Below are 12106 nucleotides of genomic sequence, written 5' to 3'. Positions count from 1 at the left end.
GAGCCAACAGCACCCGGTGTTCCCAGGCGGTCACCCATCCAAGTACTAACCAGGCCCGATGTTGCTTAACTTCGGTGATCGGACGAGAACCGGTGTATTCAACATGGTATGGCCGTTGGCGTCGTTATACTGTAGCTGCACGGCAGAAGAAGGCTTCGCCTCTCCTCCTAACACAAGCAATCGCTTTTTTCGGTGGCACATTTGACGCAAAGCACGTCCTTCCACCTCGAAGGCGACGCGCCGCCACGTGGGTCGGACGCACAACACAGCTGCTCGTTGCACCGCCTGTCATTCGTTTGGTTCGTGCGGCCTCCGACACTCGCGGGAGACGCACCTTGTTATCGTTATCCGGCGCAGGGCTTGCGCGCGGCCGGGCGGCTTGGGGACTCGCGGGGTGTGGCAGTGTCCTGCTGGACCGAGGGAAGCGTTCTCACCTGCCTGACACGCGTCGCGCTTCCAGATATTTGCGTAATTCGCACGGTGCATTCTCGGCTGTCCCCTTCCGTCCCGACTTGTCCCGACTTTGCTCGACTGCCGCTCGCTGCCGCTCGGGTCGCGGTCCGTAATGACAGCACAAGCACGAGAAACATCTGCGAGATGGGCGCGGGCCGAACCGGCGTGTCCGAGGCGCCGTGTGCGTCCGTTCGGAGCTACCAGAGCAGCTCTGTGCTGCGCCGTGCCGTGGAAAGGTGCGAAAACATGCACACAAGACACAGGCTGTTGGACAAAGTATCCCTCTCTTGTAGCGACGAAAGGTAAATTTTTGTTTACAAATTTGCCGTTGTGCACTGCTACAAAACAATATGCCCTGACGTATTTCACAACATTTCTGTCACTTCATACTGTTTTGTTATTTCCAGAGACTCTTTGGAAGTCTTCCTTGGCGCACTCTTTTCAAACTGAGTTCCTTAATATCGTATCTTACGATAGTTTAAAATCAGTATGGAAGCATCTTTGTCACATGAGAAAGGTAGCATGAAAAAAGGGCTGGCAGGGGTAGCGACAAGAAAGCAAGAAATGAAGACAGCCAGAGTTCCCAAGCGGTCGCCGATCCGAATACTAACGTTGTTGCTTATCATCGGTGGTCGGACAGGAACAGGTTTTTTTTTTTTTTTAATGTAGTTAGTTTTTGGAATTTAGCGCTCCTACAAAACAGTAGGCTCTGACGCATTTCAAGAGCACATCTGTCGATTCGCAGTGTTTCGTTATTTTCAACGAGTTCCTAGCACTCTTCGTCCGCGCTTTCTTGTTCAAACTGAGTTCATTACTGTAATTTCGCATCTTACGTTTAATACAGTAGTTTAAAATGCTTGTGGAAGCATCTTTGTCGCACCTGAGAGTTTGTATGAAAAGAGGGCTGGCAGGTGTAGTGACGTACAATCTAAAAAGAGAGAAGGAGCCAACAGCACCCGGTGTTCCCAGGCGGTCACCCATCCAAGTACTAACCAGGCCCGATGTTGCTTAACTTCGGTGATCGGACGAGAACCGGTGTATTCAACATGGTATGGCCGTTGGCGTCGTTATACTGTAGCTGCACGGCAGAAGAAGGCTTCGCCTCTCCTCCTAACACAAGCAATCGCTTTTTTCGGTGGCACATTTGACGCAAAGCACGTCCTTCCACCTCGAAGGCGACGCGCCGCCACGTGGGTCGGACGCACAACACAGCTGCTCGTTGCACCGCCTGTCATTCGTTTGGTTCGTGCGGCCTCCGACACTCGCGGGAGACGCACCTTGTTATCGTTATCCGGCGCAGGGCTTGCGCGCGGCCGGGCGGCTTGGGGACTCGCGGGGTGTGGCAGTGTCCTGCTGGACCGAGGGAAGCGTTCTCACCTGCCTGACACGCGTCGCGCTTCCAGATATTTGCGTAATTCGCACGGTGCATTCTCGGCTGTCCCCTTCCGTCCCGACTTGTCCCGACTTTGCTCGACTGCCGCTCGCTGCCGCTCGGGTCGCGGTCCGTAATGACAGCACAAGCACGAGAAACATCTGCGAGATGGGCGCGGGCCGAACCGGCGTGTCCGAGGCGCCGTGTGCGTCCGTTCGGAGCTACCAGAGCAGCTCTGTGCTGCGCCGTGCCGTGGAAAGGTGCGAAAACATGCACACAAGACACAGGCTGTTGGACAAAGTATCCCTCTCTTGTAGCGACGAAAGGTAAATTTTTGTTTACAAATTTGCCGTTGTGCACTGCTACAAAACAATATGCCCTGACGTATTTCACAACATTTCTGTCACTTCATACTGTTTTGTTATTTCCAGAGACTCTTTGGAAGTCTTCCTTGGCGCACTCTTTTCAAACTGAGTTCCTTAATATCGTATCTTACGATAGTTTAAAATCAGTATGGAAGCATCTTTGTCACATGAGAAAGGTAGCATGAAAAAAGGGCTGGCAGGGGTAGCGACAAGAAAGCAAGAAATGAAGACAGCCAGAGTTCCCAAGCGGTCGCCGATCCGAATACTAACGTTGTTGCTTATCATCGGTGGTCGGACAGGAACAGGTTTTTTTTTTTTTTTAATGTAGTTAGTTTTTGGAATTTAGCGCTCCTACAAAACAGTAGGCTCTGACGCATTTCAAGAGCACATCTGTCGATTCGCAGTGTTTCGTTATTTTCAACGAGTTCCTAGCACTCTTCGTCCGCGCTTTCTTGTTCAAACTGAGTTCATTACTGTAATTTCGCATCTTACGTTTAATACAGTAGTTTAAAATGCTTGTGGAAGCATCTTTGTCGCACCTGAGAGTTTGTATGAAAAGAGGGCTGGCAGGTGTAGTGACGTACAATCTAAAAAGAGAGAAGGAGCCAACAGCACCCGGTGTTCCCAGGCGGTCACCCATCCAAGTACTAACCAGGCCCGATGTTGCTTAACTTCGGTGATCGGACGAGAACCGGTGTATTCAACATGGTATGGCCGTTGGCGTCGTTATACTGTAGCTGCACGGCAGAAGAAGGCTTCGCCTCTCCTCCTAACACAAGCAATCGCTTTTTTCGGTGGCACATTTGACGCAAAGCACGTCCTTCCACCTCGAAGGCGACGCGCCGCCACGTGGGTCGGACGCACAACACAGCTGCTCGTTGCACCGCCTGTCATTCGTTTGGTTCGTGCGGCCTCCGACACTCGCGGGAGACGCACCTTGTTATCGTTATCCGGCGCAGGGCTTGCGCGCGGCCGGGCGGCTTGGGGACTCGCGGGGTGTGGCAGTGTCCTGCTGGACCGAGGGAAGCGTTCTCACCTGCCTGACACGCGTCGCGCTTCCAGATATTTGCGTAATTCGCACGGTGCATTCTCGGCTGTCCCCTTCCGTCCCGACTTGTCCCGACTTTGCTCGACTGCCGCTCGCTGCCGCTCGGGTCGCGGTCCGTAATGACAGCACAAGCACGAGAAACATCTGCGAGATGGGCGCGGGCCGAACCGGCGTGTCCGAGGCGCCGTGTGCGTCCGTTCGGAGCTACCAGAGCAGCTCTGTGCTGCGCCGTGCCGTGGAAAGGTGCGAAAACATGCACACAAGACACAGGCTGTTGGACAAAGTATCCCTCTCTTGTAGCGACGAAAGGTAAATTTTTGTTTACAAATTTGCCGTTGTGCACTGCTACAAAACAATATGCCCTGACGTATTTCACAACATTTCTGTCACTTCATACTGTTTTGTTATTTCCAGAGACTCTTTGGAAGTCTTCCTTGGCGCACTCTTTTCAAACTGAGTTCCTTAATATCGTATCTTACGATAGTTTAAAATCAGTATGGAAGCATCTTTGTCACATGAGAAAGGTAGCATGAAAAAAGGGCTGGCAGGGGTAGCGACAAGAAAGCAAGAAATGAAGACAGCCAGAGTTCCCAAGCGGTCGCCGATCCGAATACTAACGTTGTTGCTTATCATCGGTGGTCGGACAGGAACAGGTTTTTTTTTTTTTTTTTAATGTAGTTAGTTTTTGGAATTTAGCGCTCCTACAAAACAGTAGGCTCTGACGCATTTCAAGAGCACATCTGTCGATTCGCAGTGTTTCGTTATTTTCAACGAGTTCCTAGCACTCTTCGTCCGCGCTTTCTTGTTCAAACTGAGTTCATTACTGTAATTTCGCATCTTACGTTTAATACAGTAGTTTAAAATGCTTGTGGAAGCATCTTTGTCGCACCTGAGAGTTTGTATGAAAAGAGGGCTGGCAGGTGTAGTGACGTACAATCTAAAAAGAGAGAAGGAGCCAACAGCACCTTTTTTTTTTTTTTTTTTTTATTTTTTTTTTTTTTTTTTTAAAAATGAGAGGGAGCCAACAGCACTTTTTTTTTCATAAATTAAATAGGCCTGCAACACGTGAAAACGAAATGTGATAAATGCCTCCCATGTATACGCCAAAAACAGAAAGAGGAAACGGAAAGATAAGGCGGATTTACACCGTAACAGTCGATGATGACGACTGTCCAAAGGGAACACAAAACATTTGTACGCAACCAGGACGACGCATCCACCGGAAAAGGAAAGCCATTGTCGGTCGGGCATCGAGCGTGGCTGGCAGGCGGCGGCAATGAGGGCAGGGGTCAATTAGTCTGAGGCCTGGCCACAGTGTCGCCCTCACACCCGTCATCACTCATATCGACCGTAAAACAAAACAATATTTCATGTATGAAAAAAAGAAGAGAAATCGCAACAGCCTAGGTATAGTAAAAACAACATGAAACAAAACGCTATTTTAAAGCGCCGGCAATCCCGGTGTGAAATCCCACACCGACGAAAGGTTCCAAAAGTGCCGAGCGCAGACACGTGACGAGAAGTGGGAGCGCTCGACAGTAAAAGAAATGAAAAAAGAAAAAAGAAAAAAAATAACGCAAACAGTCACCACTAGAAACTAGAACTGAAACATCAGTAAAGAATCTCGTCACGCCACATACGGGGAAAAAAAAAGAAAAAAGAAACTAATAATACCGACACTCATGCCAAACAAGAAGTTTGGCAATAACGTCCAGAAAAAACTGAAAAGACTTCTGATGTCGTTCGATAGTCAAGTTTCGGCAATTTTCGTTCCAGAAAACATAGAGAAAGTCGCATTTATTCATATTGTGTCGAACAAGGGCAATTTGAAAATATGAGACAATAACATCCATGTTACGCAGGTACCGACATACGCGCAAAAGCATGCGCCAGTGCGACCTGCAAAAAATTTGCAAAATTTTGCCGATAATGTGGCGATGTCTGAATCTGAGAATGTTGGGTCCATAAATAGGTAAGGAAGTCCAAATCGGTACACAACTTTAAAGAGAAAATAGCAAAAACTGTATGGCCAAAGATCCACACCGTGGCATTTCGCTTGGTGGTGGGGTAGACGACACACTGCGGAATTAATACATCATCCACAGTAACGGTTCGAGCGTCCACCCGCTGAATCAGACGAATCATATCCCTGGCGACGTCCCAAACACGGCGGAAGCGGTCACACGCAAAGCGGTGTTCAAGAGTATCGTCGACAGTACACACGTCACACACTCCAGATGGGATAAGGTTGATGGAATGAAGTTTGGAGTTGGTAGGGATGGTGCGATGCACCACCTTGTACCATGCAGCGTGTACGGAAGCCGGGAGGACTTTGTTGGCGAGGTTTTGCCACACTGCCACCCAGTTGCAGCGTGGCAATCGATACTCCCACTTGCAACGAATAGGAGGTCCGCGTATAGCATCGCAGACAGCGCTAACCGTGTGGGCGGAGATGTCACGAAGTGTCAGGTAACTATTATCGAAATAGTAGCGGCGCACGTAAGAAAGATAAAACGGGATGTGCGACACAGAAACAGGTGCCACTTCAGAATGAGGACGATAACGATTAAAAACAACCGCGGTGGGACTGCAAGGTGCCTTCTGCATAACAGCGGTAATTCTCTTCCAAAGGAGAGCCGCACATTTGGCTGAAAAATCGACAAGTCCCAAACCGCCGTCGGACAGGCCCAAGGTACAGACAGCATGTGACACCTTAAAAATCTCCCCCCTCCATAAAAACCAGTAAATCGCCTGTGTGATGGCGCGCGCCAATTGCTTGGGTACCGGGAGAACCTGCGCAAGGTACCACGCCCTTGCCAAGAAGTTATTATTTATTAACTGCACCTTTTCCCGAAGGGCCAAATTTCGGACCGCATGGATCTTGACAACAGCACGAATCCGATGCAGCGTAGGCCGCCAATTTAATGCTTCCATCTGCTGTGGATTCGAGGATAAAAGGACTCCAAGAACTTTATGCTGCTGCTGTACACAGAACCAGTCCCTACGAAGGGTACGTGCGCGGGCGGTGAGCGGTAAAAGAACAGTTTTCTGTGTATTGACAATCGCCCCCGTAGCTTGTTCAAAGTTGTGCAGAACGACTTGCAACCTGTCAACATCGTCTAAATGCTCAATAAATACGCCAAGGTCATCAGCGTATGCTTTACAAACCAATCTGGTAGTCCCCATCTGAATGCCGCGACATTCCTGACCGATATAGCGGAGGAGGGGATCCAGCGCAATGGCAAAAAGCGCCATGGAAAGCGGACACCCTTGCCGCACGGAGCGACCTACACGAAAAGCAGGAGTAAGACGACCATTAACACAAATGCGTGACGTAGCATTTTGCAACAGATGCGTCACTAATTTGGTAAATTTATAACCAAACCCCATGCGCACCAAAACCTGACGCAAATAAAAATGACTAATACGGTCAAAGGCATTCTTAAAATCAACTAATAAAATCGCCGCAGTCCGAAGCCGAGCACTTTTTACATAACCAATGCAGTCCCTGTAAGCAAGGATAGCGTCAAAGATATTCCGATCGCGCACCGCACACGTTTGCTGAGGACTAAGTACCGCCGGCAAAATGTTTTTAAGTCGCTGAGCGACGCAGCGCGTGACGATCTTGTAGTCAACATTTAATAAAGTAATCGGACGGACAGCGTCGATATTTGGCACAGCATTGGATTTGGGAACGAGCGTCACAACCCCCTCCACAAAGGCAGCTGGTACAGGCACACCATTTCGAATATCATTTACCAAATCTACTAAAATCTCACTAAAAAGATGAAAAAATTTCAAATAAAATTCCGCAGGAATCCCATCTGGACCTGGAGACTTCCCGTTGGGACTCCGCCGAACGGCATCGAGAACTTCATCAGACGTAAAGGCGGCAGTTAAATGATTCCTGTCCGGGCGAGTTAAAACGTGGGGTACAGTCTGCAAAAAATCTCGCAACGCGTCGGAATCCACATCAACAGCACGGAAAAGTGAAGCGAAATGTTCAGAAATATCTGTTTCAATTTCCGACTGTACAGAAGTGCGATCGCCGTTTCGCAGCCGCCAAACATTAATCTGCAAACGTTCACGGCGTTTGCGTTCCCTGTGTAAATGGTAAATGGACAGAGGTTCCCCAGTAACAAGTCCCGCAGGCTGACTTCGGACGGTCACCCCATCACTAACGGCACGCATGTCAAGTAAAAGCTTTGCTTGAAATTGCTTCAGAGTAGGCAACAACTCGGGCTGTGACGTCACCCGCAACGCTAAGTCCCGTAAACAAGCCTGGCGGAAGCGAGCCGTTGCCCGACGCCAGCGTGCCGCCTCACGGCTGTAATCAATTAAAAATTTCCTAATCGCCGGTTTAACTATCGCAACCCACCACTCAATGGTGCTACTATGACCGCCTCGAGTCCGTAACAACCGTTGCCATATACGGTTAAAACAAGTCACAAAATGGTCGTCATTGAGTAAACTGCAATTGAACTTCCACAAATTGGTACGGCGAGGTACACACAAACGAGGCAATAAAAGACGACAGGAGTAACTGGAGTGGTCAGAAAATACGACAGGAGTCACGTCAGCACTACAAATACGGGCAGACAGCTGCCTAGACACATAAATCCGATCGAGGCGGCTACGCCCGGTACCGTAAAAATAGGTGAAGTAGGTGAAATCCGGGTGTAAAACACGCCACGTGTCGAGCAGCTGAAAACTAGTGACTAAAGTACCCAGCTCGTGACATTTGTTTGGACGCGGCTCTTGATCGCTGTCGTCTAAAACACAATTAAAATCACCCCCAACGATTAAAGTATCGACATTCCTGGATAGAAGCTGACACAAATCTCTACCATAAAAGTCAGCCCTGGCCGGTTTAACATTTCCTGACGGAGCGTACACATTTACAAACACAATTCCAAAAATGGTACAAGCAACAGCGCGACCGTTCGGTAAAATGTCAACGTTAGATATTGGTAAGCCAGAACGCACTAAAATTGCAGTGCCCGTATCGTTATCAGGGGCAATATTATCAATCACAGTAAAATCAGTAAAATCATGCAAAAACAAAAGCGCTTCACAAGTCACCTCCTGTAAAAAAGCGACGTGACAGTTATTATCATACAAGAAATTTTTTAAAATCATAGCCTTCTGCGGATTTCGCAACTTATTAAGATTAACTGTTAAGATGTTCCACTGGCTACAGTCGTTAACCATATACACGTAATAACACAGTTAAAAAACAAGAAAATAAAAGAAAAACATGAAATTTGCTTAAAACAAGATAAAACATACAAACTTGCTAGGAGGGGGAGGACATACAATGAGTCACACTAATGGTTACCACCGGCCTCCACGTCCGCCGACCAATCCTGTGACTGACTAGGAAGGGGGGCGGGAGCGGTGGAGTCCCAGAAACTGTGACTGCACTTTCTGTGACGGAATGCTCCACGGCGGGCATCTCGACATCCGAAGATAAAGGCGGCACCAAATCGTGGGTGGAAGGGGGGGCACGACGAAGGTGCGAATCTTCGGCCTTTCTTTTGGTTGGAAAGGGGGAAGGTGTCACAGACAAAGGCGGATCCACCGCCATGCCGGAATCGGCATCAGAAGTCGGTTGGCTCAGGAAGGTTTTCAAATGTTGCACCGCTATGTCACGTTTCTGCGTTGCAGCAACAACATCACCCTCCGGCTGAGTGCGGGAAGAGGTCTGCTTTTTCGCGTGGCGCCTGCTGCCTCCCCCCTGAGACGGGCGGTGGCCGAGGTCTACACCGTCGCGCGTGGCCGGTTGTCGGGAGGTCGGTTGCCCGACCGACCGAACCTGAGGGGGGGCAGGAGAACGCGCCACCGGAGACGGACTCCGATTTTTGTCCGAAAAACCACGCGTATTAAACGAAGCAGAGCTACTGGCACTACGTAAACGTGGGGTGCCAGAAGCTCGAGCGACATTCCGGTCCCTACGCGGTTTCGGTGCAGTAAAAGCTTCACGTTCTACAACAGCACTGGCAGCAGAAAGACTGTCGGGGACGGTAGTAGGAGCAACCGCCGATATGTCGGGTTCCGTAACCGGGACAGTATGCGGAACAATTTCTGCCGACATCGGCACGGATTGCGGTGAGACTTCGTCCACTACCGGTTTTTCAAAACCAGATTCAGTTGTCGCAGCCGCGAGCAAAGAAGGCTCAACAAGAGGTTCAGAAACAGAAACAGAGTCACTATCAGGAACAGACGTGTCCATAACGTCAGCGGCGGCCGATACAGGGGGGGCGGCCGCGAGTTGCACACGTGCGGGGGGGGCGGAACCTAAACTCGTTGCAGCAACAGAAGCAAAGCTAGGCCCACTTAAAACGTCCTCACGTGGCAACTGAACAGGCTGCCTGCGTTTAGGACAGTTTTGTCGGTAATGACCAACAGCACCGCAAAAGGAACACGTCTGAGGTTGACCACTATAGGTTATAAAAGCACGATGACCGTTAACTAACAAGAAGGACGGAATATGTTGTCGTACTATCATCTTTACACTCCTCACGCCGTTTTCGACTTGAAAAACATAGGCGGAAGACCACTTCTCTTTAAAAACAGATAGCACGGTCCCGTACGGCCGCAAATGACGAGATATTGTGTCATTCCGGATTTCAAAAGGCAAGTTGAACACACGAACATTTCGAAGGCCAAACCCACCATGAGAAATAGTCACGTTACTAATGCGACCGTCTAGATGTCGAAATTTACGGATACCATCATTAACATTTACCACGGTATCACACAATTCGGGAGTTTTCAACTTCAAAAACACGGAATTGATAAAAGTATCAAATTGAACTCCGAGAACGTCATCGGTCGACAAACACAATTCCTCAAGTATCCAACGGTGAATTTCGAAAGCTGACGGTTTTCCGACGGAACTATCGAATTCGCATTGCACATTATTTTGTCGTTCTTCACTATTATCATACAACATTGCCATAACTTACGGACTTGATGAAATGTAGCCGCGAGGCAGGAGACAGACGACACGCGAGGCGCCGCCGGCCAAGTCGCACAAGGAAGTACTGCTCGCTCGGCACCGAGGTGTTGCCAGGCGGGCAGACAGCCAAGTACTAACCAGGCCCGATGTTGCTTAACTTCGGTGATCGGACGAGAACCGGTGTATTCAACATGGTATGGCCGTTGGCGTCGTTATACTGTAGCTGCACGGCAGAAGAAGGCTTCGCCTCTCCTCCTAACACAAGCAATCGCTTTTTTCGGTGGCACATTTGACGCAAAGCACGTCCTTCCACCTCGAAGGCGACGCGCCGCCACGTGGGTCGGACGCACAACACAGCTGCTCGTTGCACCGCCTGTCATTCGTTTGGTTCGTGCGGCCTCCGACACTCGCGGGAGACGCACCTTGTTATCGTTATCCGGCGCAGGGCTTGCGCGCGGCCGGGCGGCTTGGGGACTCGCGGGGTGTGGCAGTGTCCTGCTGGACCGAGGGAAGCGTTCTCACCTGCCTGACACGCGTCGCGCTTCCAGATATTTGCGTAATTCGCACGGTGCATTCTCGGCTGTCCCCTTCCGTCCCGACTTGTCCCGACTTTGCTCGACTGCCGCTCGCTGCCGCTCGGGTCGCGGTCCGTAATGACAGCACAAGCACGAGAAACATCTGCGAGATGGGCGCGGGCCGAACCGGCGTGTCCGAGGCGCCGTGTGCGTCCGTTCGGAGCTACCAGAGCAGCTCTGTGCTGCGCCGTGCCGTGGAAAGGTGCGAAAACATGCACACAAGACACAGGCTGTTGGACAAAGTATCCCTCTCTTGTAGCGACGAAAGGTAAATTTTTGTTTACAAATTTGCCGTTGTGCACTGCTACAAAACAATATGCCCTGACGTATTTCACAACATTTCTGTCACTTCATACTGTTTTGTTATTTCCAGAGACTCTTTGGAAGTCTTCCTTGGCGCACTCTTTTCAAACTGAGTTCCTTAATATCGTATCTTACGATAGTTTAAAATCAGTATGGAAGCATCTTTGTCACATGAGAAAGGTAGCATGAAAAAAGGGCTGGCAGGGGTAGCGACAAGAAAGCAAGAAATGAAGACAGCCAGAGTTCCCAAGCGGTCGCCGATCCGAATACTAACGTTGTTGCTTATCATCGGTGGTCGGACAGGAACAGGTTTTTTTTTTTTTTTTTAATGTAGTTAGTTTTTGGAATTTAGCGCTCCTACAAAACAGTAGGCTCTGACGCATTTCAAGAGCACATCTGTCGATTCGCAGTGTTTCGTTATTTTCAACGAGTTCCTAGCACTCTTCGTCCGCGCTTTCTTGTTCAAACTGAGTTCATTACTGTAATTTCGCATCTTACGTTTAATACAGTAGTTTAAAATGCTTGTGGAAGCATCTTTGTCGCACCTGAGAGTTTGTATGAAAAGAGGGCTGGCAGGTGTAGTGACGTACAATCTAAAAAGAGAGAAGGAGCCAACAGCACCCGGTGTTCCCAGGCGGTCACCCATCCAAGTACTAACCAGGCCCGATGTTGCTTAACTTCGGTGATCGGACGAGAACCGGTGTATTCAACATGGTATGGCCGTTGGCGTCGTTATACTGTAGCTGCACGGCAGAAGAAGGCTTCGCCTCTCCTCCTAACACAAGCAATCGCTTTTTTCGGTGGCACATTTGACGCAAAGCACGTCCTTCCACCTCGAAGGCGACGCGCCGCCACGTGGGTCGGACGCACAACACAGCTGCTCGTTGCACCGCCTGTCATTCGTTTGGTTCGTGCGGCCTCCGACACTCGCGGGAGACGCACCTTGTTATCGTTATCCGGCGCAGGGCTTGCGCGCGGCCGGGCGGCTTGGGGACTCGCGGGGTGTGGCAGTGTCCTGCTGGACCGAGG

At 49.9% G+C, this 12106-nt stretch overlaps 4 non-coding genes and 1 pseudogene across 4 annotated transcripts; all 5 read right to left on the bottom strand.

Annotated features, from left to right (window-relative positions):
* Position 1: 1 nt before the first annotated feature.
* On the bottom strand, positions 2-120 carry LOC126356390 (5S ribosomal RNA). Its single transcript, XR_007565655.1, has one exon. It is a non-coding gene; the product is annotated as a 5S ribosomal RNA (ribosomal RNA).
* Positions 121-1397: 1277 nt separating this feature from the next.
* LOC126356378 (5S ribosomal RNA) lies at positions 1398-1516 on the bottom strand. The gene has a single exon (XR_007565644.1). It is a non-coding gene; the product is annotated as a 5S ribosomal RNA (ribosomal RNA).
* Positions 1517-2793: 1277 nt separating this feature from the next.
* On the bottom strand, positions 2794-2912 carry LOC126357303 (5S ribosomal RNA). The gene has a single exon (XR_007566217.1). It is a non-coding gene; the product is annotated as a 5S ribosomal RNA (ribosomal RNA).
* Positions 2913-10289: 7377 nt separating this feature from the next.
* Positions 10290-10407, bottom strand: LOC126356730 (5S ribosomal RNA; annotated as a pseudogene).
* Positions 10408-11686: 1279 nt separating this feature from the next.
* On the bottom strand, positions 11687-11805 carry LOC126356723 (5S ribosomal RNA). Its single transcript, XR_007565786.1, has one exon. It is a non-coding gene; the product is annotated as a 5S ribosomal RNA (ribosomal RNA).
* Positions 11806-12106: the final 301 nt, after the last annotated feature.

Source organism: Schistocerca gregaria, chromosome 3 (assembly GCF_023897955.1).
Source record: "Schistocerca gregaria isolate iqSchGreg1 chromosome 3, iqSchGreg1.2, whole genome shotgun sequence".
NCBI lineage: Eukaryota > Metazoa > Arthropoda > Insecta > Orthoptera > Acrididae > Schistocerca > Schistocerca gregaria.
Note: the sequence above shows the minus strand (reverse complement) of the source record. Positions and strands in the feature narration are given on the sequence as shown.